This window comes from Sus scrofa, chromosome 7 (genome assembly GCF_000003025.6).
Source record: "Sus scrofa isolate TJ Tabasco breed Duroc chromosome 7, Sscrofa11.1, whole genome shotgun sequence".
Classification (NCBI taxonomy): Eukaryota; Metazoa; Chordata; class Mammalia; order Artiodactyla; family Suidae; genus Sus; species Sus scrofa.
In genome coordinates, this window is record NC_010449.5 from 50,488,114 (window position 1) to 50,515,189 (window position 27,076).

The window sequence follows — 27,076 nt, forward strand, 5'->3', positions numbered from 1 at the left end:
ACCTCTATATGCTGCAGGTGCAGCCCTAAAAAGCAAAAAAAAAAAAAAAAAAGATACTGTAACACAGGGCTCACAGGATCATTGGTGGTATGGTGGTGAGCATATCTGCCTCTCAATGCTTAGAGGAGCTTAATACACCCAGAAGACCACAGCGCACCCCTTAGCAGCATCCCTGAGCCAACCCTCCACAGTCCCCACCACCCCTTCCTCACTGAGATCCCTCTTGGCTATGGCTCTAAGACACTGGATGGTTTTACTTGGCCTTTTGGGCCAGCTATTTGGATGCCATCCTTGATTATTTTATCTCTGCCAACTTTGCAGTGCCAACTTTATATTCTAGCGAGTTATTAATCAGCTGAATTTCCAACCTTTGTCAGTGACACTCTTTTTTTTTTTTTTTTTTCTATTTTAGGGCCGCACCTGTGGCATATGGAGGTTCCCAGGCTAGGGGTCTAATCGGAGCTGCAGCTACTGGACTATGCCACAGCCACAGCAATGTGGGATCTGAGCTGCATCTGCAACCTACACTGCAGCTCATGACAATGCGAGATCTTTAACCCACCGGGCAAGGCCAGGGATGGCACCTGTGTCCTCATGGATGCTAGTCAGACTCATTAACCACTGGGCCACAACAGGAACTCCAGTAAGTGACACTCTTAAAGGAAGGGAGGGGGCCTTGTGACCTCATGCTGGGTGTTTTTCAGGAAAAGCATAGTTGGGATGTGAAGCTTCATGGAAATTAGTGGACGTGGATTCCATGCTGCATGCCTGGGATATAATCGAGTCTCTTTTGACAATTAAAGAAAACACAAGGTGTTTCCATTGTGGCACAGTGGAAACGAATTTGACTAGTAACCATGACAATTTGGGTTTGATCCCTGGCCTTGCTCAGTTGGTTAGGGATTCAGCTCAGATTCTATGTTTCTGTGGTTATGGTGTAGGCCAGCAGCTGTGGCTCTGATTTGACCCCTAGCCTGGAAACTTCCATATGCTGCAGGTACGGCCCTAGAAAGAAAAAAAAAAAAAAAAAAAAGGAAAGAAAGAAAATACCAAAAATACCAAGCAAGTTAACTCATACTTCATATTGATCCCCAGGGGAAAACAGTCTATAAAACTTTCAAGCATCGGTAATTCCTGTGGTGCATCAACTACTAAGAAAAAAAAAAAAAAGTGAATGGATGTTGCTCTTCGAATGCGTTTTCTCTCTCTCTTTCTTTTCTTTTTTTTAATTTCCCCCATACATTTTCTTTCTACTGTTTTGCATGGTGACCTAGTTACACATACATGTATACCTTCTTTTTTCTCACTTCATCGTGCTCCATCATAAGTGACTAGACATAGTTCCCAGCAGGTGCATGTGTTTTCTAATTGATCGAAGAGACACAATACTGGAGAAGCAACTAAATCCTCAGGTCCACAATTGCCTCAGGCATAGTGCCACGTAAGCTATCTGTCTCTGCAAGTTTCTGTGTCTTAGGTAGGTGTGTTTGTTGATATTAGTCTGGGAATGAGGAATCCTGGCTCCATTGCTAATCTGTAAAGCCTGAGACAAATTCAGGGTTCGGGAACATCACTTAGCCTTTCCCTCTTTTCAGCTTCACAGAATTCAAGCAGTGCAGTTGGGAATGTCCTGAGATACCAATGCCTCTAAACCAGCTCTGCCTTATGTTCACCGTGTGACCTTGGAGAAACCACTGCCCTCTGTGAACCTAGATTTTCTCACCTCCATCATAGGAATAATAAACCCTGCACCTCATTGGATTGGTAGGATTTGGCAAATTTAGGGGTGCACAGATACAGGTGCACTGGAAGCATGGGACATCGTCATCATCATCATCTTCACTGTCATCATCATCTTCCTTCACCATCTTCATCTTCATCAGCATCAGCATCATCATTATCATCATCTTCACCATAATCATCACCATCATCACCACCATCCTTATTTATCCTTGGCCATGGCGTAGGGCCACTCAGTAAGCAGCATGGGTCTAAAGCAGGGTCTCTCAGGCTGGGTGCTGTTGACTTCTTGGCTACTGGATTGTCCTGGACATTGTAGGGTATTTAACAACATTATTGGCTAAGATGCCTGTACTGCCCCCTTCCACTTGTGACAACCCAGAATGTCTCCAGACATTTCCAAATGTCCTCTAGAGTGTAAAACCTCCCCTGATTGAGACTCACTGGTCTGAAGGGTAAGCCACTGTCTTTCCATGAGACAAAAGAAGGAGAGAGGAAAGAATCAAGCTCTTTGGGCAGTAAGGCAGCTGCTCTCCTCTGAATGTTTCAGTAGGAACCAGAAGAGATGTCAGTGCCTTTATCCCATTGTCTCGGGAGTATCCTTTTCCTCCTTTATCCAAACACTCTTGCTTTGTCTTAGACATCATCAATCCAGGAACTTTTGACTCCAGTGTCTCTTCCAGGAAGTTCACCTTGTTTTGCATTACCTCCTGCTCTTTGCATAGAGACTTTGCCATCTACCTCCGGTGATCTCCCCAGCAATGTGGAACCAGGTCTGAGTATATTGTTGAGGGACTCCTGGCTCTTGGCAATGCCTTGGGCAACTCTAGTGCCATGGACAACTCTAAAGGGAAGAATAAACCCAGAAGGGAATCAGGGGAATTGTCTTCCAATTTCATAATGCCACCAAGTGTGTCACCTCCTTCCTCGAGGCCACCTGTGGGACCCCATACCTGACTGCCACAAAGTCCTTCTGCTTTTGTGTTCTCCTTGGTTCTCTCCTAATAGCTGGATGCCCTCTAAAAAACAACTGATATTGGAATTCCCATCATGGCTCAACAGAAACGAATCTGACTAGTATCCATGAGGTCACGAGTTTGATCCCTGGGCTCGCTCAGTGGGTTAAGGATCTGGCATTGCCGTGAGCTGTGGTGTAGGTCACAGATGCAGCTCTGATCCTGCTTTGCTGTGGCTGTGGTGTAGGCCAGTGGCTAGAGCTCCAATTTGACCCCTCGCCTGGGAACCTCCATATGCCGAAGGTATGGCCCTAAAAATAAATAAATAAATAACAACTGATATGATTCTCGGAGGCAAAGAGATAATTGGGGTCTTTTAGTATAAAGGATTTGAAATTTTCAAGCACTCAGACACACAATTTCAGCCCTCCACACATGAGCTAGCTTGATTTTTCTGTATTCCCATCCAGTCCTTATCTATGTGCAAACATAGCTTGCGTGCTTATTAAGGTGTAAATGTAATTATGTGCCCTGCTTTTTTGTAGTTAATGTCATATTATAAGCATTTTCCATCTTGCTTTAAAAATTACCATTTTAATGACCACCTAATCTTCCATTGAGTGGTTATAAAATTCTTCCCTTAACCATTTTTCTAAGATTTGTTCTGTTTTTTTTTTTTTCCTATCAAGTTTCGCTCTGTGATTGACGTTCAACGTCTTCCAGAACCCACAAATTTTTTTCTTCTAAATTATTTCAATGGAAGAAGTTCCCAGAAATAGGATTAGTGTTCAGTCAAGGAGATACATGTTTCTCTGACTTTGATATGCATTGCTAATTGATTACCCAAAGGGTGGTCCCAAATGACGCTGGAATGAGCAACACTGGAGTAATTATTTTATTCCAAACACATCACTTTTTCTTACTCTTTTTTTTTTTAATGAAATCATATTGCTCGTCCATGTCTTCACCCGCATCTCTCTGACCACTACTAAAGACAAACATTCTCCCCAAGTGAATTTTGCAGTTCTATGAAAGAGTGCGTACGTAGAAGGGACAGAGGAAGGGATTTATGTCCCAAGTGACATGACAAGCCACTCAAGCTCCCACATTAGGTACACAAATGTCCTGTCAAATCCTTCCTTGGCCTCCTTGCCACCCTCTGTATGTGTTGTGGTGGCTGCTTTGCTCTGTTTTCCTCCCCTCGGCTTCCCAGCAGCTGACATCTCCCACTCACCCATAGACCCTCAAATTCCTCAAGCTTTTATTATCCAGAACTCAGCTCTGCCCAAACCCATAAAGGCTCAAATGCCCCCCAAAGCCCTACAGGTTATAAACCTCAGCAAGCCTAGAAGCCAGTTAGCAACAGCATTCTGTGACTTCAACTCACTGACCCCTCCAACCCCGGCCCTGAGCCCACGTCACCCCTTTCACAACTAGAAGTGATCACTGGGCTTCTGTAGAGACACAGGGCTGGGCAAAGAACTCTGGGGAGGTAAGTTTTTTCTATCCCATTATAAATTTCCATCTCTGAAGGGAAGCCACATACATCTCTTCCCCATACACCTAAAGAACCCCATGGAGAATCTGTAACATGCCTCTGATAGATTTGATGATGTTTTCCTTCTTCCAGATGTAACCACAACCACAATAACAGCTAACACTTCCATAGCTTTGTATTACACACCCAGGACCGCTCGAGGTGGTTCACGTTTATTAACTCACGTAATCCTCACAAGCAGTGGATGAGTTAAGCATAATAATTATACCCAGTTTGCAGGTGAGGAAACTGAGGTACAAAGAGCATGTGGAACTGGAGTCTCTTACTAGCATTCTTCTCAGTATCCTGTGAGCTACTGATGGATGGCAGGATGCTGAGCCCAGGGAGCAGAAGGGACAGCATGTGGGGGCCAAGCAGGCCCCCTGGTTCCTCCCTCTTTGCATCCATGGGTGGGCTGTGTGGCCAGCTCTTCATACAAGGCCATTCAGAAGGGATGCATGTTCATAACTGCAGTGGGTTCAGCCCTTCTCCCATTCTAGGATACAGCTTTATAGAAACACATTTATGTCCTATTTCTCTTTGTCGGCTAATGAAAGGTCAGAGCAAATGTGGTTGGATAATGGATCTTAGTCAATACTGCACAGCAGTCACGTTTTGCCTCTCCTAATGCTTCCTTTAAAATCAATCCCATTGGCATTAATAGAAGGTTCTCATTAAAAATATATGAGACATGCTGAGTGGCATATGAATGGAAAAGAAACATTTTGAAATCAGTTGCTGGGCTGTCTATTCTTCCTCAACTTCTCTTTTCCTCTGAACTTTCAGGCCCTCCCTCTGATTATTGCTCACTGATGACTGGTTATTTGTGCGGAACTGCCAGCAGCACTGTCTGAATGGCAGCACCACATACCAGAATGGATGCTAGCCTGGGAGTGGAATCTCAGCTCTTCCACCTGAGGCAGGTCCCTCAGTATTTCTGAGCCTCGCCCTTTCCTCTATGAAATGCATGTGATTAGAAATCTGCTGACCGCCATCCAGGTCTCTGTGAGACTCAGATGAGGGCATGGATGTCCCAGCTCTACCCCCAGCCTCACTGATTATCAGATTTTTGCTGACAGACCTGTGTGAACCTCGGTTTCTTTGTCCAGCAAAAGTGGATGACAATCATGGGGTTGACAAAGAGAAGCAAGAAGGAATAGATGCAGTCATAGTTTGCAAACTAGAGTGTGCATACATGATAGATGCCTCCTGCCTCCCAGTAACTTTCCAAAGTAAGCATAGTAGCTAGGGAAAGGATGAAGATTCTTTCTGTTCTCACAGTGTATCTCTTTTTTCATCCCAAAGGGAGTCTGCTGGCACCGCCCCTCATCGTCTCTTCCCCCGTTCAGAGACTCTGGAGCTGTCTCAGAGGTCACACAAAGAGGAGGCATCTCATGAGTGTTCAACTACCACAAGTGAGTATAAAAGGATGGCCCTGAGAATGAGCGTACTCTAGGGGTGAATGCTGGCTCATACAGAAATCAGGACCATCCAAGTTAGTGTAAGAGGTGACATTAGGGGTCCATACACTTTCACTGAGTATCCTTCATATTCACTACCAACTTCTTCGTTCAGTTCTAAGTTAAAAAAAAAAAATGCACGAGGCAGGAGAGTGATAACTTTGGAGGAAGTTAATGACTGGGAGGTGACTTGGTGGAGCCAAGGGTACTTTCAGGTCACGAGTCATTTTTTTTTCACTACAGGAACACATTAAGTGCTACACAGATATCATCCAGAGGGATTAGTTGTCTGTTAAACTCTGATTGCTTGAAGCTCCCTTGCTGATAGTTTGAAATGGCTAAAGCAGTCCGTCGGCTGCTCTGATGGCAGCATTTTTAGCAGACCAGGCTGACCCAACCACCAAAAAGTGATCATTAGCTGGATCAATTATGGACTATGGTTTTCTGAAGCTTACCTTGGCTCCAGGTTTTTCCAAATTGAAATCCATCCAAATTAAACCGTATGATACATTCAATCACACAACTAGTGGTAAACCATTTGCTCTTTGGTAACCTCTCAAGTTTATTCCCCTGGATATCTACGTAAATTTTGACATTGATGTGTGAGATATTTTCCATCACTTTAAAGGTTCAGGTGGCAAGCTCAGCATTCAAAATGCTATTTTATTCATTCACTCATTCATTTATTCAGTTCAACCATCAACTCAACAATTAAGGTCTACTGTATGCAATGTACTAGAGCTAGTGGGAAAAAAAAAAAGAACGTAAATGTGGCCCCAAATAGCTTACAGCCTAAAGAAATGGACAGATGCATAAACAAAGTATAATGCAATGAGGTATGTGTTGTACCTAAGGTGTGTACCAAGTGACTTTATCCTGCAGGCAGTGGAGAACTTGCGGTGAGATACTCAGTGGTGATCAAGTTGTCATGAAAACCACCCAGAGAGCAGTTCCCTTTGTGGCTCAGTGGTTAAAAAACCTGACTAGGACCCATGAGGATGAGCGTTCCATCCCTGGCCTTGCTCAGTGGGTTAAGGATTCAGCATTTCCATGAGCTGTAGTGTAAGTCACAAATGCAGCTTGGATCCTGCATTGCTGTGGCTGTGGTGTAGGCTGGCAGCTGTAGTTCTGATTTGAGCCTTAGCCTGGAAACATCCATGTGCCACAAGTGCGGCACTAAAAAAACAAACAAACAAACAAACAAACAAAAAACCACCCAGAGATATACAATGTAAAACCAATATAGGATAACTTGAAGATTAAAATTTTCTTTATACTTAAAATTCCACTGAAACTTACAAGACAATATATTGGCAAAATATTTGCAATTCATTTTATAACATGTTGAGATACTTATCCAAGCACATATTAATATACTAATTAACAAACAGAGAGGTGATCACTCCAAGGGGAAAAGGAGATAATGGGTTAGTTCACAAAATAAGTTATTCAAAGACCCCATAAAGGCATGAAAACATTTTCTCTCATTAAAGACAAAGAAACAGAATATTGAAAATAAAATACCATTTTCTATTGTTTATATTTATCAGAGAATATTAATATCTAGTCCTCAGAACAACGTCAGGAAATGAGTGTGGTAAACACTGTGCTCAGGATTCAGCAGGTTCATCTTTTCTGAAGAACTTTTGCTCCATACGTTGTAATAAATTATTTTAAAATGTGGATATTCTTTGACCAGGAATTTCCATTTTGAAGAGGTCACACTTGGGAAATAATTTGGCAGCTGCACAAAGACCATGTATAAGATACTCTCACCATTGTTTTTATTGCAAATTAGAAATTAATTATAAAAATTTAAAAAGAGCTGTAAAAACTAAACAATTCTAATCACCATGAATAAGGGATTATGCCCTTCAAATATGGTGCCAACCTTACAGTAATATATTGTGCAGCTACTACAAATGATAATGACACACAGAAAGATGTCCATGACAAATGGCAGCTGAAAACAGTAGATTAGAAATGAATATGTATAGTGTGAACCCATATGTGGGAGACATTACTTGATTCACCAGTTGGTGGGTCTTGCCCATCTTCTGGGCATAGGCAGAAAATCTTGTTTTTGAGTTCCAATGACGTTAAGTGGGATTATAGACTAGTTCTGGGCAATGACGTGTACAGAAGTGATTTGTGTCCTTCCTGGGCAGAGGAAGTCAAAAGCCAATACCTGATTCTCCAGTCTCTTTCCTCTGGTAGCAACCAAGACAACTCCATGGTGCAGATGATGTGGTCTGTCTCCACTATCTTGGCTCGCTGGATGGCCAACCTGTGTTGCAAACGTATGAACAAGGAACAATCGTTGTTGTATTAAGCTGCTGAGAATCCAGCGTTACTTTATTGCTGCAGTAACCCTTAGCTAACAGAAGTAATACGCTATTTTTTTAGATACAAATCACAACAAAAGGGGCGTGTGTATGTGTGTATGGACTTAATGAAATATTTGGAAATTTATATTCCAGAGTTTCAATCATGATTTACCCTGGGTGATGTATTTCCATCCTTGCAATTTAATCTGTGTTTTTCTTCCCCCTGAACTTTCTACAATAAACATGAATTCCTTTCACCATCAGAAACATTGATGCTGTTTCCATTTTGAAAAAGCAAAAGCGCATTGATACTATCTCGGGGGGTGTTATCTTGGTCATTTGAGTGCTTAGGTCTACTCACATTCAGCTGTTATTAGAGGAAGACAATAATCCTCTAAGGATGTGTTTCTCAATAAACAAGCAGATCATGTTTGGGTAAGAGTATGTTTTCCCTTCTGGACTTGCACTGGGAGGGGCTATCCTGGAAATAAAATATAAGATTTCCACAGTGAGTGGATCTCAGAGGGAGAGGTGGGCCCTTGAACACCAGGCTACAAAGAAGCACCTTGAAGGAAAGAAAGGAGTAGGAGATTGCATGAAACCATGGAGCCAAGGGACCCCACATGTCCTGACTATATTCCAACGGGATCCCAGGAGAGATCATGTAGCTGTTGGGAAAGCCAGAGACCTGTCAAAGTCTGTGATATCGGCCAAACGAGTTAGGGCTCTCTTTGTTCATCTTTGTTCACAGAATGTTATTCATTCTGTGGCAGAGTTTTTTTTTTTTTTTAATCATAATTTTTTCAGGATAAAATGTAAGCAGAGACTGTGATGTTGTTTCATGAATGCCTCACACTTCCTCACAGGCATTTTGTGCCCCCACCCCCGTTCCTCTGCCAGCCTCCACCACTGGAGTTTGCACACAGCTATTCAAGGCCAAGGTGGGGAGAGCAGACGAAGCAAAGTCATGGGAGAATGACGGTCTGGGAGATGGTCCAGGCACAGGAAGGAGACAGAGTTTGAGAAAGGGGCTCTGAGAGACAAGGCAGTGAGCATGCCATTCCTACTTGATGCCCTCCCACGGACTGGTACTTCCATTTCCTTAGATGTTAATTGTGGGTATCAGCAAGCCAATGAGTATCTAAGGGACTTTGTAGGTAAAAGGGGCCCAGGTGACAATAACTCATGGTGCCTGTTATTAGGTTATCATAACTCAACTCCGTACCCACCCCTCTCTACTTATCTTCATGGTGCTGGGGTAAGGACCCTCCAAACCACATTTCTGCTCTGCCACCTGCTTGCCGTCTGGAAAGTGGGGTGCTGGGAGGAGACCTGGAAGCTGGAGGAGGTGGTAGGGTTGACAGAAAAAATACAGAGCACCCAAACAAATTTAAATTCCAGATCAACTGCAGTAATGTTTTAGTGTACATATGCCCCAAATATTGCATGAGGTATACATATACTAAACAACTATCCATTGCTTTTGTTTGTTTGTTTGTATGTTTTGTCTTTTTGTCTTTTCTAGTGTTGCTCCCGTGGCATATGGAGGTTCCCAGGCTTGGGGTCTAATCAGAGCTGCAGCCGCCAGCCTACACCACAGCCACAGCAACTAGGGATCCAAGCCGCATTTGGTATCTACACCACAGCTCACGGCAAAGCCGGATCCTTAACCCACTAATCAGGACTAGGGATCAAACGTGCAACCTCATGGTTCCTAGTCAGATTTGTTAACCACTGAGCCATGATGGGGAACTCCCAACTATTCATTGTTGATCTGAAATTTAAATTTTACTGGGCATTTTGCATATGTGTGTGTGTGTGTGTGTGTGTGTGTGTGTGTGTGTGTGTATTTTTGTCTTTTGTCTTTTGAGGGCCACACCTGCAGCATATGGAGATTCCCAGGCTAGGGGTCTAATCGGAGCTGTTGCTGCCGGCCTACGCCACAGCCACAGCAACACAGGATCTGAGCTCTGTCTGTGACCTACACCACAGCTCATGGCAACACTGGATCCTTAACCTCCTGAGCGAGTCCAGGGATCAAACCTGCAACCTCATGGTTCCTAGTCGGATTCGTTTCCGCAGTACCACGACAGGAACTCCCATTTTGTATTTTTATTTTCTAACTCTGGCAACCCTCAGAGAGAAAAAGAATGTGTTAATTTTTGTTCCTGACAGTGGGACCCCAGTCTCTTCTTCCCACCCCCTAGCAGCCACAGTTTGTTCCAGGAGAAGCAATTTCATCCAGGGGACTGTTTTTCCAACACTGGCTTGCAGCACCAGCCTCATTTCATGCCCTCAGCAATGTCGGTACCAACTGAGCCGGGCACCTCCTTGGAAGCCTGAGTCCCAGCACCACACACGCTCCTCCAAGTTCAGAGACATTGGCTTGGGGAAACCAGTGCCCTTTCATGAAGATCCGAAGTTCAATTCAGAGATCATTTCAATTTCGTCCTTCTGTTCCCTCACCCTTAAGGTTGGTGGTTGCTCCTTCTCATACGCGGGTATTTTCTTTTGGTTTATTTAGTTATTTAATAGCTAATGGAAAATTCTTTACACTAATTTTTTTCTGTTAAAGTAATTGATGTGGTTTGTCTTTGGACTGGGCTTGCTTGATCCACCAGTCTGTCACTGATCCTGGGACAGGCTTAAAAAGCAGCAGGGGGAAGGCAAAGGGTGATGGAACTGCAGAGAAAAAAAGGAGACACATTGTTTCGAGTCTACAAGGGGTAGGAGAATAGGATGCAAGGAAACTAGCCTTGGAAGAAAAGGTTTTAGGGGTTGCATGCAGAACATCCATCCAATTGTCTGACAGAGAGCAAGAATGGATACACTCCAGGGGCTGGTAACAAAGGAAAGAGAAGTTGGTATTAGAAAGTGGCAAGGGGAGTTCCCATGGTGGCTCAGCAGAAAGGAGCCTGACTAGGAACCATGAGGATGTGGGTCCGATCCCTGGCCTCGCTCAGTGGGTTAAGGATCCTGTGTTGCCATTAGCTGTGGTGTAGATTGCAGATGCAGCTTGGATGTGGCATTGCTGTGGCTGTGGCCCAGGCCAGCAGCTGCTGCTCCAATTTGACCCCTAGCCTGGGAAATTCCGTATGCCAAGGGTGTGGCCCTAAAAAAATAAAAAATAAGCAAAAAGAAAGTAGCAAGGGATTAAACAAAGATGCCAACATAAATGCGAAGGGAAAGAACTGGGAATACAAAGTGATGGGGCATTGGAACAATGGCCCACATGTGGCCCTGGTCAGCATACAAGAGGAAGCTCTTTCCCCTCCCCACGGAAGCAGGGCAGCTATAGTAGAAACAAGATCTCCATCCCAGTCCCCAGAGAGAGTCAAAGTTCAGTGGAAATGAGCAGGGAAATAGACACAACTAAGGAAAGGGTTCCAACCGCACAGAAGTTTCCCTACAATGGACTGGGGCCCAAGAAGCAGAGCGGGTACCAGAGCAAGCAACATCTCAGGTGTGCAGAGTGGAAACTCCTGTGTCAGAAGTGGAGGTGAGAGGGGGCAGGAGGCACTTGGCAGGGCCCGCAGCAGAAGGAACGATGACGTCTGGGTTGGAATATCTGTGGAGTATTGGGCAGCAGAGTGTTGCTGCAGATTCCGTCCTAGTCTGGCAGCTTTCAAAGGCCGATGGCTGCTTCCTTGGAAAGTGCAGTGGCAATACGAAAGCCAGTTCTGTTCCCAATGGCTCTCTTATTCTCCAGCCCCCAAACGTCAGTAAAAACTACTGCCTCTAGCCTTTGGCAAGTGATCATTAGCTCTCCTGCTGGCAGAAGGTAGCAACCTTTCAAGAAAGCTCCATGGATTCCCATCACTGCTGTAACTAATTACCACTAACTTAGTGGCTTAAGACAAATTTACCACCTCACAGTCCTGGACATCAGAAGTCCAGAAAGTAGAAATGTTGGCAGGATTTCATTCCTTCTGGAAGATCTAGGGACAGTCTGCTTTCTTCCCTCTTCCAGTGTCTAGAAGGTGCCCCAATTCCAGAGCTCGTGACCCACATCATTCCTACCTCTGCTTCTGTCATCACATCTCAGACTTGGCTACTTCTTTGGCTCACTTCCAAGTGCCCCTGTGATTTGGGATCTCCCAGGTAATCCAGGTCCATTGCCACATCTCAAGAGTGATTATCTTAATCATATCTGCAAAATCCTCTGTATGGTGGGTTCCCCGTCGTGGCTCAGTGGTGATGAACCTGACCAGTATCCTTGAGGATGCGGGTTCAATCCCTGCCCTCACCCAGTGGGTTAAGTATCTGGCATTGCCATGAGCTATGGTGTAGGTCACAGACGTGGCTCAGTTCCCACATTGCTGTGGCTGTGGTGTAGGCCGGCCGCTGTAGCTCCAATTCAACCCCTAGCCTGGGAACTTCCATATGCTGAGGGTGTGGCCCTAAAAAGCAAAAAAAAAAAAAAAAAAAAATCCTTTCTGTGATATAATGTGTTCCCAGGATGGGTACAACTTTGGGGTCTATTATTTGGGGCCAGTACAGAATTTCATGTGTCCCAATACTTTTGACCATTAGAAGTAGACAGAGGTAGTGCATCAATGTGTAGCCCTTGTGACTGACTCCACTTCGTGAGTCACCTGCGGGTCATCTTGTGCTCCAGCAAGAGTGACAGTAACATGAATGTGGGGAGTGGGCTCAGGGTGGGGCACAGGAACAAGAACAGTAAGGGGGCATTATCCCAATGTAAAAAATTTGGAGTTCCTGTCGTAGCTCAGTGGTTAACGAATCCGACTAGGAACCATGAGGCTGCGGGTTCGATCCCTGGCCTCGCTTGGTGGGTTAAGGATTTTGCATTGCCGTGAGCTGTGGTGTAGGTCGCAGATGCGGCTCGGATCCCACGTTGCTGTGGCTCTGGCTTAGGCCAGCAGCTACAGCTCCGATTGGACCCCTAGTCTGGGAACCTCCATATGCCGCGGGAGCAGCCCAAGAAATGGCAAAAAGACAAAAAAAACAAAAAAACAAAAAAACAAAAAACAAAAAAACCTTCCATGACTCACTCTGCTGGGAAAGTCCATTTTTTGCCTTGATGCCTAGAGGAGTCAAGGTAAGTAGCAAAGGGAAGGGAATGGGACAGGAGGAAGGGACAGGGAAGGTACAGGTAGAGGTGCTGCTTAGAGGACCCCCCACTCCCCCAGCATCTGATTCCTGCTCTAGGGCGGTTGCTGCCATCTCAGCCCTTACCCGTCCTCTCGTCCCAGAGGACAGACATCCTGCCATAGAGAACCAATCAGGACAGGAGCCAGTTGGCAATACCGCACCCACAGAAGTTTTATTATTTGTGACTTAGCAGCCAGGACTTCTGGTCTGGAACACCTGCCAATTTGGCCAGCAAGAGAGGTTTTGTGAACACTCTAGGCCAGAAAAAGCAACCTCCATTTGCCCATGTGACCGTCTGACAGGTTTAAGAAGCACCAGAAGTTAATGATTGGAACCTTCATTTTCCAGCTGGAGTAATAAAGGACCGGGGATGGGAGTAGCAGCCCCCATGTGACCTCTGCAGAGAGAAGGGGTCTAGAAGACGAACCCCTCCCCAGGTCAGGCATGTACTGGCCACCAGTTTCCAAGGCCTGCCACCATTTCATCCATGCCTAGCCTTCCAGGCCCACAGCTCAGAGGGCAGGCAAAAGGATGTGGGAGCCAAAGTAGGTTGAGTGACAAGACTGTTGCCTTCTGTCCTGGCACGTGTCCAGCTTCCTGGAAGACATCTTTTTTCTTTTTTCATTCATAGTAGACTCTCCAAATATTTCTGTCATCTTTGTCATCCTAGCCCTCCTCTAATTTTCAAATGAGAAAGTGGTCTCCTAGCAGAGGACACAACAAATGTTTGCTGAAATTTATGCACTGACCCTGTGATTGATTCCTGGGAGGGCTATAAAGACAGATGGGGAGCCGTTCCTGTCCCACAGGACTTAGAAACGGGAGAATGCTGTGTTAAAGTGGTTAGAATATGAACATGCTTCATTGCAGCACTATTCACAATAGCCAGGACATGGAAACAACCCAAATGTCCATCGACAGATGATTGGATTCAGAAGATGTGGTATATATGCACAATGGAATACTACTCAGCCATAAAAAAGAATGACATAATGCCATTTGCAGCAACATGGATGGAACTAGAGAATCTCATACTGAGTGAAATGAGCCAGAAAGACAAAGATAAATACCATATGATATCACTTATAACTGGAACCTAATATCCAGCACAAATGAACATCTCCTCAGAAAAGAAAATCATGGACTTGGAGAAAAAGACTTGTGGCTGCTTGATGGGAGGGGAAAGGAGTGGGAGGGATCGGGAGCTTGGGCTTATCAGACACAACTTAGAATAGATTTACAAGGAGATCCTGCTGAGTAGCATTGAGAACTTTGTCTAGACACTCATGTTGAAACAGAACAAAGGGTGGGGAAAAAAATGTAATTGTAATGTATACACGTAAGGATAACTTGATCCCCTTGTTGTACAGTGGAAAATAAAAAAAATAAATTAAAAAATAATAAAAAGAATATGAACATGCTGCAAAAGGTGACAAATACATTTCAGGGGTGAGATGGGGGACATCATTCTTGGGTAGAGGGAAAAGGAAGTTTTCCTAAAGAATGGAGAGTTCGTGCTGAACTCAGAAGGATGCAGAGCTGGAAGAGAAAGTGAGGGGGTGGCTACAGCAGGCTTTATCTAGGAAACAGTGACCCTCCAGTTGGGTTGCAATATTCAGTTCAGAAAGGACAGCAGAGAAAAGAATGAAACGAGATAGATTATTCAATTTTCATTTTCAGGAGTCTGCAGTCTTGAATGCATGCACATGACAACAAAGCCAGAAAACAACTTGCAAAAACCAGTGGCTCCCTGGGTAGCCCAGGACTGCAGCGTGGCTTTAGGAGTCTTTTCTGGCCATTCACTTTCGAGTCTGTTCTTTATTTTTTTTTCATTTGTTTATTTATTTATTTATTTTTAGAGCAGCACCCTCAGCATATGGAGGTTCCCAGGCTAGGGGTTGAATCAGAGCTACAGCTGCCGGCCTACACCACAGCCACAGCAATGTGGGATCTGAGCTTTGTCTGCGCCCTACACCAGAGCTCACGGCAATGCTGGATCCTTAACTCACTGATCGAGGCCAGGGGTCGAACCCATAACCTCATGGTTCCTAGTCAGATTTGTTTCTGCTGCGCCACGACAGGAACTCAAGTCTGTTCTTTAAGCTCCTTCAATATTCGGCAAGCCAGATACTATCATGGGATTTAACTCTTCCTGTTTCAACTAGCTAGAGTAGATTCAACTTTCAGTAATAGAATCCTGACTCCTGTAGGAGTTGTGACTAATTTCCTCTTGGACATCTGAGGTCTCAAAACAAGGCCAAAAAATGGCCCCCAAAGATGTCCATGCTCAGATCCTCAGAATCTGTGAATCTGTTGCCTTACACAGTAAAAGGGACTTTATAGATGTGATTAAGTTGAAGATCTTAACATGTGGAGATTGTATAATTATGCGTATTATCCACCTGGGTATCCAACGTAATCACACAAGTCCCTGTAAGAAAGAGGAGGCTCCGATTCAGGGATGTGAGCACAGGAGCAGAAGTCAGAGTGATGCGAGACCAGACCCCTAGAAGCAGGTGCCTCCAGAGGTGGAAAAGGCAAGGAAATGAATTCTCCCCTGGAGCCTCTAGAAGGCACCCATCACTGCTGACACCTTGATTTTATACTCATAAGACTCATGTCAAACCATGCTGCGTGTGGTTGAGCTTAGGTATAGTCACTCTTATTTCTGTACAGTATTTACTTCATTCTATGAATGTAGCTATACATCCTACTATTGATGCATTTTGAAGTGTTTTCCACTTTGGCACCATTATAAGTACTGCTGCTAAGAACATTCTTATAAAAGTATTTTGGTGAATCTTGTATCCACTTTTTTTTTTTAAAAAATCATAGTTTCGTATCTAGCTATAAGTGGGTTTTCCCCCAACTACACTTAACTGCCTTAACTGCATCACAGAACTAAAGTGATGTCTCTCATATACACATAGACATTGAATTGAAAATGTGAAAACAGAAAAGAAAGAAAACATGAAATCCCCAATGTCCATCAATAGGAGAATAGATAAGTACATGTTGGTATATTTACCGAATGTCGCAAAGAAATTGTACCCTGGAGTGGTGAAGACTTACTTCCCTGAGACCATCAGAACTGTAGTCACATCACATTCAGGGAATGGTCGTTTCATGTTGGCTGATGGCAATCTCTGTGCGTGGTTGGGAGATGATAGAGCTCCCCAGTAAAATCCAAGTTCAGAGTAGCATCACGCCAGGGTCATCTTCGCACACCTTCAGAACGGATTTGTCTGCCTTCTTCTTCTCTCCTTCAATCTGATTTTGTACTTTTTAAAAGCAGTTTCCTCTTTTGCTGTGCGCCATTGCATATAGTCTTGAGGAAATGTCCTCTGAGGTAAGTTAGAGACCCATTTTGGGGAGTAGAGTTAGAATGAGATAATCGTGAGAGAGCTTAAGCTAATGCATGCATGTGGGTAGAAGGCGGAGGGTGAGATGGGGAGAGAAGCTACCTAAAGAGAGTTATCCTTTCTTGCAAATGGGATTTGGACCCTTGTCTCCAAACCCATAGAAAAGAGCAATTTACATGTTTCGTGAGATGCTCTAACCCTGCCATTCATGCACGTGACAGGATCTGGGGAGGAAATACCTGGTTTGGAATTTACCAGCCTCTCATCATTTAAGTGTGTGTATTTGGGACACTCATGAGGCTTATGAAAGAATTTTTGAAATATGAGTGAGAACTATTTCCAAATCAAAGGCTGGAAGAGAGAGCCCATAAGGTTGAAAAACAAAACCTGAACAGTACCCTGAGCATCCCATAGCTCAGTGAAAACACACATTAATATTGATGGCTTTTCAATCAATGTTTTTGAACAAAAATCTCTTCCCAAAGGAAGCAAGCCAAATGGCTTCATTTCAGATCATTTTCCATGTTTCCTCCAAGTTTCCATAACTCACTTCCATCCCTCTTGAGAAGAAAATTGGTTTTCACGATTAAGTCTCAACAAACACTTCCCCTTTGAAACAGCTTCTGAGACTGTCAGTGTGGAGACTCCAGTGAGGCTTCTTGGGGTTTTTTTGTTTGTTTCTTTTTGTTTTTTTCTCACAAAGATCCATTTAACTGGGAGAGATAGAGCACATTCCTCGGGGAACACTTTTCTCATAGTGCTGCATATGCTTCTTTTCTTTTTCAGGGAAGACAAATGATGAAATGCAAAGAACATTCTCCTTTTTGCCACTGGCCGGGTCGGAAGTTCTGAAAGTCAGCCTAAACTGATTATTTTCCAATTGAACTGGAGTGTTTTTGTATGTTTGTTTTTAATCTGTTTCCCAGGCACCTCGCCTGAGATTTTCCCAGCACCTTCCATTTTTAAAAAATATGAACGTTTGTCAGTGAGCTACAGAGATGGTCAGAGACCAAAACAGGGAATGAATGGCCCTGCCATGGGGACAGTGGGGCAATGAGCTGGGGCTGCAGAAGTTGCTTGATCCTTGCTGCCCCCTGCCCTGAAAACCAAAAGGAAATAGCATCTTAAATAGAATCAAAATCACATATGATTAGAAGTGAAATAGTTAAATAGAAGCACCACTGATGTTGTAATACTGTCATCTAGAATTCATGAATCTATTGAGCTTGAACCCAATCTGAAAGTTACCATTTGCAGGGTTCCCGTCATGGCTCAGTGGTTAATGAATCTGACTAGGAACCATGAGGTTGCAGGTTCGATCCCTGGCCTTGCTCAGTGGGTTAAGGATCCAGCGTTGCTGTGAGCTGTGGCGTAGGTCGCAGATGTGGTTTGGATCCCACATTGCTGTGGCTCTGGCGTAGGCTGGTGGCTACAGCTCCAATTCGACCCTTAGCCTGTGAACCTCCATGTGCCGAGAAAAAGACAAAAAAAAAAAGAAAGAAAGAAAGAAAAGAAAAGTATGATGAATAATTTTCTTTCCATCAAAATAGCACAGAAAGAATACAGGCAGCTGAGGAAAATATACACAGGCATAATGGGGGTAAAAATCTGCAGGTGCATATATGCACTCACTGAGACAGCAAAGTTGTGTTGAATGCTGACCCTATGCCAAGTGCTATGGTAAGCACTGGATATACAGCAGAAAATAAAAGATCACGCTCTGCCCTTTTGAAGTCTATAAGATGGTGGGACAACAGATAATAAGTGTAATGAAAAAACAGCAAAGCAGTTTCACGGGAGATGCAAGTTTGGATGGAGGAGTCATTGAAGTATATTCTGCAGAAGTGACATTTGAGGAGCATCTAAATGATACGAGGGAGTGAGAAACGAATTTGAGAGAACATCATTCCTGACAGGAAGCAGCAAGAGCAAAGGCCCCATGGCAGCAATAAGGAGGAGACAGAATTAGTTTAGGAGGTGCATCTGAGTACCTGGAAAACATTGAAACTATAGATTAAAAGAAATGTGGTCCAAGTGAAAGGCAAAGTATTTTAGCCACATCTCACTGGATGGTTTCATCAGTTTCTTAGTAGGTGGGAATTATATAAGAGCAATGGAATCAGATACATTCTAAGGAACTTGTAAACAGGAGGCAGAAGGAGCAGAGTCATACAGTTTAGATGGACTCCTCTCAATAGATGATCAACTCATTCTGATTTTCCTGGGACTATCCAGATTTTAAAACTAAAAGTTCCACATCCCAGGTTCAAAGTGAAGGGGTACTTAGCACATGAAAACATGCTCAACATCCCTGATGATTAGAGAAATTCAAATAAAAACTACCATGAGATACCACCTCACGACAGTCAGATTGGCTATCATTAATAAGTCCACAAATAGCAAGTGCTGGAGGGGGTGTGGAGAAAAGGGAACCCTCCTGCACTGTTGGTCAGAATGTAAGCCCATACAACAACTATAGAGAGCAGTATGGAGGTACCTTAGAAAACTATACATAGAACTACCATATGACCTGGCAACCCCACTCTTGGGCATATATCTGGACAAAACGTCCTTTAAAAAGACACATGCACCCGCATGATCATTGCAGCACTATTCACAATAGCCAAGACATGGAAACAACCCAAAAGTCCATCAACAGATGATTGGATTAGGAAGATATTGTATACATACACAATGGAATACTACTCAGCCATAAAAAGGAACAAAATAATGCCATTTGCAGCAACATGGATGGAACTAGAGACTCTCATCCTGAGTGAAGTCAGTCAGAAAGAGAAAGACACTTACCATATGATATCACTTATATCTGGAACCTAAATGTGGCACAAATGAACTTTCCACAGAAAAGAAAATCACAGACTTGGAGAATAGACTTGTGGTTGCCAAGGGGGAGGATAAGGGAGTGGGATGGATTGGGAGCTTGGGGTTAATAGATGCAAACTATTGCTTTGGAATGGATTAGTAATGAGATCCTGCTGTGTAGCACTGAGAACTATATCTAATCACTTATGATGGAACATGATAATGGGAGAAAAAAGAATGTATACATGCATGTGTAACTGGGTCACTGTGCTGTACAATAGAAAAAAAAATTGTATTGGGGAACTAACAATAAAAAAAAAACAAAGTGAAGGGGTAAAAGAAGATATTCCACACAAGTGAAAAACAAAAGAGAGTGAGGGTAACTATACTTATATCAGAAAATACACTTTAAATCAAAAACTATATCAAGAGATAAAGAATGTCATCATGTAATAAAACAAGGGCAATTCATCAAGAAGATATAACAATTGTAAATATATATGCACTCAACACAGGAGCATATAAATATATTAAGCAAATATTAACAGATGTGAAGGGATAAATAAACAAATATAAAATGACATTTGGACACATCAATACACCACTTTTAACAATGCATTTATCATCCAAACAAAAAAAATCAATAAGAAAAGTTTGGACTTGAACTATACTTTAGACTAAATGGACCTTATGGACATGTACAAAACATTCCATCCAATAGTAGCAGATTAAACATTCTTCTCAACTGCTTCTCAGAACATTCTCCAAGATAGATCATGTGTTAGGTCGTAAGACAAGTCTTAGCAAACTTAAGGAGACTAAAATCATACCAAATATCTTTTCCAACCACAATAGTATGAAACTAGAAATCAATAACATGAGGAAAGCTGGAAAAGGTACAACTATGTGGAAATTAAACAACACATACTTGAGCAACCAACAGGTCAAAGAATAAATTTTAAAATATCTTGAAACAAATAAAAATGGAAATATCAAAATTTATGGGATGCAGCAAAAGCAGTGCTAAGAGGGAAGTTTATATCAATGAATACAAACATTAAAAAAAGGATTGTCACAAATTATCTAACTTTCTCCTTAAGGAAATAAGAACAAACTAATCTCAAAGTTAGCAGAAAGAAGGAAATAATAAGTATCAGAGCAGAAAGACATGAAAGACCAGAAAAATAATAGAAAAGAATCAACAAAACTAAGAGCTGGATTTTTAAAAGATAAAAAAAAAAATGATAAACCCCTAGGTAAACCAACTAAGAAAAAAAAAGAAGCCTCAAATACATAAAATTAGAAATGAAAAATTGCAACTGATAAAACAGAAATTTAAAGCACTCCAAGAGACTACTATGAACAATTGTATACCCACAAGTGGATAAAGAAATGATTAAATTTTTAGAAACATTTTACAACCTACCAAGACTGAATCATGAAAAAATAAGAAATTTTTTTTTTTTTTAGGGCCACACTCACAGCAGATGGAGGTTTCCAGACTAGGGGTCAAATCGGGGCTGTAGCCACCAGCCTATGCTATGCCACAGCAACGTCAGATCTGAGCCATGTCTATGACCTACATGACAGCTCATGGCAATGTCAGCTCCTTAACCTACTGAGAAAGGCCAGAGATCAAACTTGTGTCCTCATGGATGCTAATCAGATTCGTTTCTGCTGAGCCATAACAGACACTCCAAGATAAGACAATTTAAATGGACCAATAAAGAGAGAGGGAATTGAAACAGAAATTAAAAACCTCTCTATAGACCAATATCTTTGATGAATATAGATCCCAAAATTTTCAACAAAATTTTAGCTAATTGAATCCACAACACATAAAAAGATCATACACCACAACCAAGTGGGTTTCATCCCAAGTTCACAAGGATGGTTCAACATATGCAAAGAAATCAATGTAATACACCACATTAACAAAAGAAAAGGCAAAAACCACATGATCATCTCAATAGATGCAGAAAAAACATTTGACAAAATCCAACATCCATTTATGATAAATACTCTTACCAAAGCGGCTATAGAGGAAATGTGTTTAGCATAATCAAAACCATTTATGATAAACCCACAACCAATATAATACTCAATGGAGAAAAACTGAAAGACTTCCTGCTAAGACAAGTATGCCCACTCTCACCACTTTTACTCAAAGCATTCGAAGTCCTAGCCACAGCAGTAAAACAAACAAAAGAAATAAAAGGTATCCAAATTGGAAGAGAAGAGGTAAAATTTTCACTATATGCAGATGACATGACACTATACATAGAAAACCCTAAGGACTCCATACCAAAACTACTCAAACTGGTCAACAGACTCAGTCAAGCAGCAGGATACAAGATTAGCATTCTGAAATCAGTTGCATATCTGTATACTAAAAATGAAAATTAGAAAAAGATATAAAAAGACAGTAACTTTTAAAATCACATCACAAAAAATTAAATACCTGGGAATAAACCTGACTAAAGAGATGAAAGACATATGCTAAGAACTATAAAATATTAATCAAGGAAATTAAAGAGGATTCAAAGAAATGGAAAGATATTCCATGCTCCTGGATTAGCAGAATTAATATCATTAAAATGGCCACACCACCCAGAGCAATCTAAAGATCTAAAGATTTAATGTGATCACAGAACTAGGACAAACAATCCAAAAACTTATATGGGACCACAAAAGACCCAGTATTGCCAAAGAAATCCTGAGGTGGGGGGGCGGGGGGAAGCAGGAGGCATAACTCTCCCAAACTTCAGACAATACAATAGAGCTACAGTAACCAAGGCAGTGTGGTACTAGTATAAAAACAGACATATGGACAAATGGAACAGAATAAAGAACCCAGAAATAAACCCAGACACTTATGGTCAATTAATCTTTGACAAAGGAGGCAAGAACATAAAATGGGAAAAAGACAGTCTCTTCAGCAAGCGGTGCTGGGAAAACGGGACAGCTGCATGTAAATCAATGACACTAAAACACACCTTCACGCCATGCACAAAAATAAACTCAAAATAGCTTAAAGGCTTAAACATAAGACAAGACACCATAAAATTCCTAGAAAAGAATATAGGCAAAACATTATCTGACATCAACCATACAAATGTTTTCTCAGGTCTGTCTCCAAAAGCAACAGAAATAAAAGCAAAAATAAACCAATGGGACCTAATCAAACTGACAAGCTTTTGCACAGCAAAGGAAACCATTAAAAAAAAAATGAAGACAGCCTACAGAATGGGAGAAAATAGTTACAAACAATGCAACAGACAAGGCGTTAACCTCCAAAATATACAAATAACTCATACAACTCAATATCAAAAAAACAAACAACCCAATTGAAAAGACTGGAATAGCCATTTCTCCAAAGACATATGGATGGCCAACAGACACATGAAAAAAATGCTCAACATCACTGATTATAAGAGAAATGCAAATAAAAATATATTGAGGTACCACCTCACAGCAGTCAGAATGCCTATCATTCATAAGAGTACAAATAACAAATGCTGGAGATGGTGTGGAGAAAAGGGAATCCTCCTCCACTGTTGGTGAGAATATAAACTGGTACAACCACTATGGAAAACAGGATGGTGGTACCTCAGAAAACTAAATATAGAGCTGCCATATAACTTTCTCCCCTGTCCTCTAATAACCAGAGGTCATTACTGCCATATCACCAAAGATCTAATAATATGTTTTCATGTCCTGTACACTAGAAAATCCCTTAGACGAATGTTTATTAGAACTGTAGGAGAACTATAGGAGAGCCATATCATTTGTGTATAATTACCTCATTAAAATTATACGGGAACTTAATGCCAAGCTTTGGACTTGGTTCATAAGTCATACTCTATACAGAAACTTAGCTAATTTCATATCTCATAATTATTTTACATTATGTCTAGAAATTAGTCATTGGTTTAGTACTAAAGTTTTTGAAGACAACAAATCATGAAACAACTTTTCGACTGAGAAAAAAAATGACAGTCTTTTGTATGTTATTTATATTCTGATTAAGCTTACTTTCCCTTATCTTTTTTCTTCCTTTTTAAATTGAAATGAACCCTGATTTTCAATACCCAAAGATTGTTTAGTGATTTGATGTGGTTATATAGTTTGTTATTTCCTATTTCTGAGGTTTTCTGAGATGGTTTCACTTTTCTATATTTTGCTTATTTGTGCCCACAAGAACAGGAATTTTTGAAAGTTTATGTCCCCACATTTGGTTGTTGACATCCACCGATAACCCTTTCTCAACAACCTTGGCAGACGGACTCATAGAACTCACAGGCCAAGTTGTTATTTTTCAAATAGCAATGAATAATTAGTATTTTTTATTTGGTATGTGAAAACAAATCTATACTCTTAGTAAGTACAATCCTTTGATTAGAAAAAATCAAGAGAATACATGTCTTAGTTTGGTTGTAAATCATCAGGGGTTTTCTAGTGGAAATCATATATAACATGTCTCATTATGTAGTTCTTTTCAATACTGTGCTTTCCAGTTCTCTTGAATTTGAAAGGTGTCATAAACATCCTATTCATCTATGGAAGATTTGGGGAAGTTGAAAATAAATTTTCTTTTGCATTAAAAAAAAAAAGAACTACCCTATGACCCAGCCATCCCACTCTTGGGCATATATCCTGATAAAAATTTCATTGAAAAAAAATACATGCACTTGTATGTTCATTGCAGCACTATTCACAATAGCCAAGACATGAAAACAACCTAAATGTCCATTGACAGATTAAGAAGATGTGGTATATATACACATGGAATACTACTCAGCAATTTAAAAAGAATAAAATAATGTCATTTTCAGCAACATGGATGGAACTAGAGACTCTCATATTAAGTGAAGTCAGTCAGAAAGAGAAAGACAAATACCATATGATATCACTTATATCTGGAATCTAGTATACGGAACAAATGAATCTTTCCATAGAAAAGAAACTTATGGATTTGGAGAAAAGACTTGTGGTTGCCAAGGGGTAGGGGGAGGGAATGCGATGGACTGGGAGTCTGGAGTTAGTAGATGCAAACTATTGAATTTGGAGTGAATAAACAATGAGATCCTGCTGTATAGCACAAGAAATTATACCCAGTTCATGATGGAACATGATTGAGAATAATGTAAGAAAAAGAATATATATATATATGTATGTATGAGTGGATCACTTTGCTATACAGTAGCAAGTGTCAGAACACAGTGAATCAACTATAATGGAAAAAATAAAAATCATAAAATTATTAAAAAATGTGGCACAAATGAAACTATCTACAGAACAGAAACAGACTCACAGACATAGACAGCACTTGCTGTTGTCAAGGGGGAGGGAGTGGGATGGACTGAGGGTTTGGGATTTATAAATGCAAACTGCTACATTTAGAATGGATAGACGGAGGTCCTGCTCTACTGCAGAGGGAACTACATCCAATCACTTGTGATGGAACATGATGAAAGATAATATGCGAAAGAGAGTGTGTATAGATGTATGACTGGGTCACTTTGCTGTATAGCAGAAATTGACAGAACAATGTAAATCAGCTCTAATAAAAAAAAATTAAAAAAAAAAAACCTCTCAACAAAGTCCAAAACCAGATGGCTTCCCTGGTGAATTGTACCAAACATTTAAAGAAGAATTAACATCAATTCTTCCCAAACTCTTTGATAAAATTGAGGAGGATGCATTTTCAAACTCATTTTATGAGACCAGCATTACTATACCAAAGTCAGATAAGGATACTGCAAAATAGGAAAAGTACAGTCCAAAATCCCTAGTGAATATAAATGTAAAAATTCTCAACAAAATATAGCAGACCAAATTCATCAGTACATTAAAAGGATCATGTATCATGATCAAGTGGGATTTATTCCTGGGATGCAAAAGTGATTCAACATACATAACTCAATAAATGTGATATGTCCCGTTACTAAAATTAAAGATAAAACATCATATTATTGTCTCAATAGATGCAAAAAAAGCATTTGACAAAATTCAACATCTTTTCATAATAAAAACTCTCAACAAATTAAGTATAGAAAGAATACACCTCAGCATACTAAAGGGACTCTATGACAACCCCAGTGTCATAATGATTGTTTGTGGAAGTTAGGATTGAAAATCTCTTTTTAAAAAAATTTTGTTTGTGCTATTATCTATTTCCCATTTTTTCTTCTTTTTAAGCCTACAATTTTTTTTTGGTTTTATAAATTTCTTTGGCATATAGGTAACTTACAATGTTGTGTTAGTTTCGGACATATAGCAAAGTGAATCAGCCATTCATACACATAATATATATCCAGTTTTTTTTTTTCAGATTCTTTCCCCATATAGGCTATCACAGAGTATTGAAGAAATTTCCCCATGCTATCTAGTAGGTCCTTGTCACCCATTGATTTTGTATTTAATAGTGTGTATATGCCAAACCCTAAATACCAATACATCCCTCCCCCTAACATTTCCCCTTTGCTAACTATAAATTTGATTCTGAAATCTTTGAAATCTGTTTCTGTTTTGTGAATAAGTTCTTTCATATCATTTTAAGTTAGATCCTACGTATTAGTGACCTCATATGATATTTGTCTTTCTCTGTCTGAATTACTTCACTTAGTTTGATTATTTCTAGGTCCATCCATGCTGCTGCAAATGGCATTATTTCATTCTTTTTAATGGTCAAGTAATATTCCATTGGATATATGTACCATACCTTTATTCAATCCTCTCTTGATGGATATTTAGGTGGCTTCCATGTCTTGGCAATTATTATAAATAGTGCTGCAATAAACATTGTGGTGCTGTATCCTTTTGAATTGTGGTTTTCTCTGGGTATAGGCCCAGGAGTGGGATTCCTGCATCATGTGGTAGTTCTATAGTTTTATAAGGAAGTATGATACTACTTAAAAACAACAACTAAAATAAACCAACAAATATACTTGCCCCCAAATTTGCCTGAACTTACACAGTCCAAGTACAAATTTGATTTACATCACCCTACTTTAACAAGACCAGCTGAAAAAGTCTAACAAATTCAGGAATGATAGTTGATTTTAGAAGGGTGTTCCGTTTGCAGGGCGTTGGAGTAGGCGAGGAAAGATGCCTGCATTTGGCTCATGTGCCATATGGCAGGCATAAATCTCAGGTTGATGGCAGTGAAGGGATTTTGCAGAGAAATTATTAAATGAGATAGGAATTTGGAAATAACAGAAAAGGATTTGAGAAATAAGGAGGGATTTGATGTAAGTTTAAAAAATGCCTCCTAAATCTGCCATGAAAATTGCTCAGGGAAAAGGTCAGAAGAAATATGTGAAAAGTCCAAGGCTGAGGAGCCACAGCCCAGGACCAGGGGGCGAACCTCATCAGTCACAGGGATTTTTTCATCACTAAGAACAGTTGTGTCTCCCTTGCCAAGAATTGAAAGGTTTTTGTTGTTATTCACGGCTAGAGAATAGAAGGCTCAGGTTGTGTCAAACATTTAGGAAGTCCATCTTACTTTGAATTGAATAGTTAATTACCTCAAGGCAAGCACCTCAACCTCTAATAATAACATAAACGAAGCTCATGGTTTTCATTCAAAGTGAGGGGCAAACAAAGAAAAGAAAAATATTTGAGCAAAAGATGAAAAACAATGAAGAAAGTTAAAGAAAGGAGGAAGGGAGGGAGTGAGGGAAGGGATAAAAAAGAAAAAAGGGGTAGATAGGGAAAAGAAAAGAAAAATTTCATTCAATAAAAATTTTTTTAA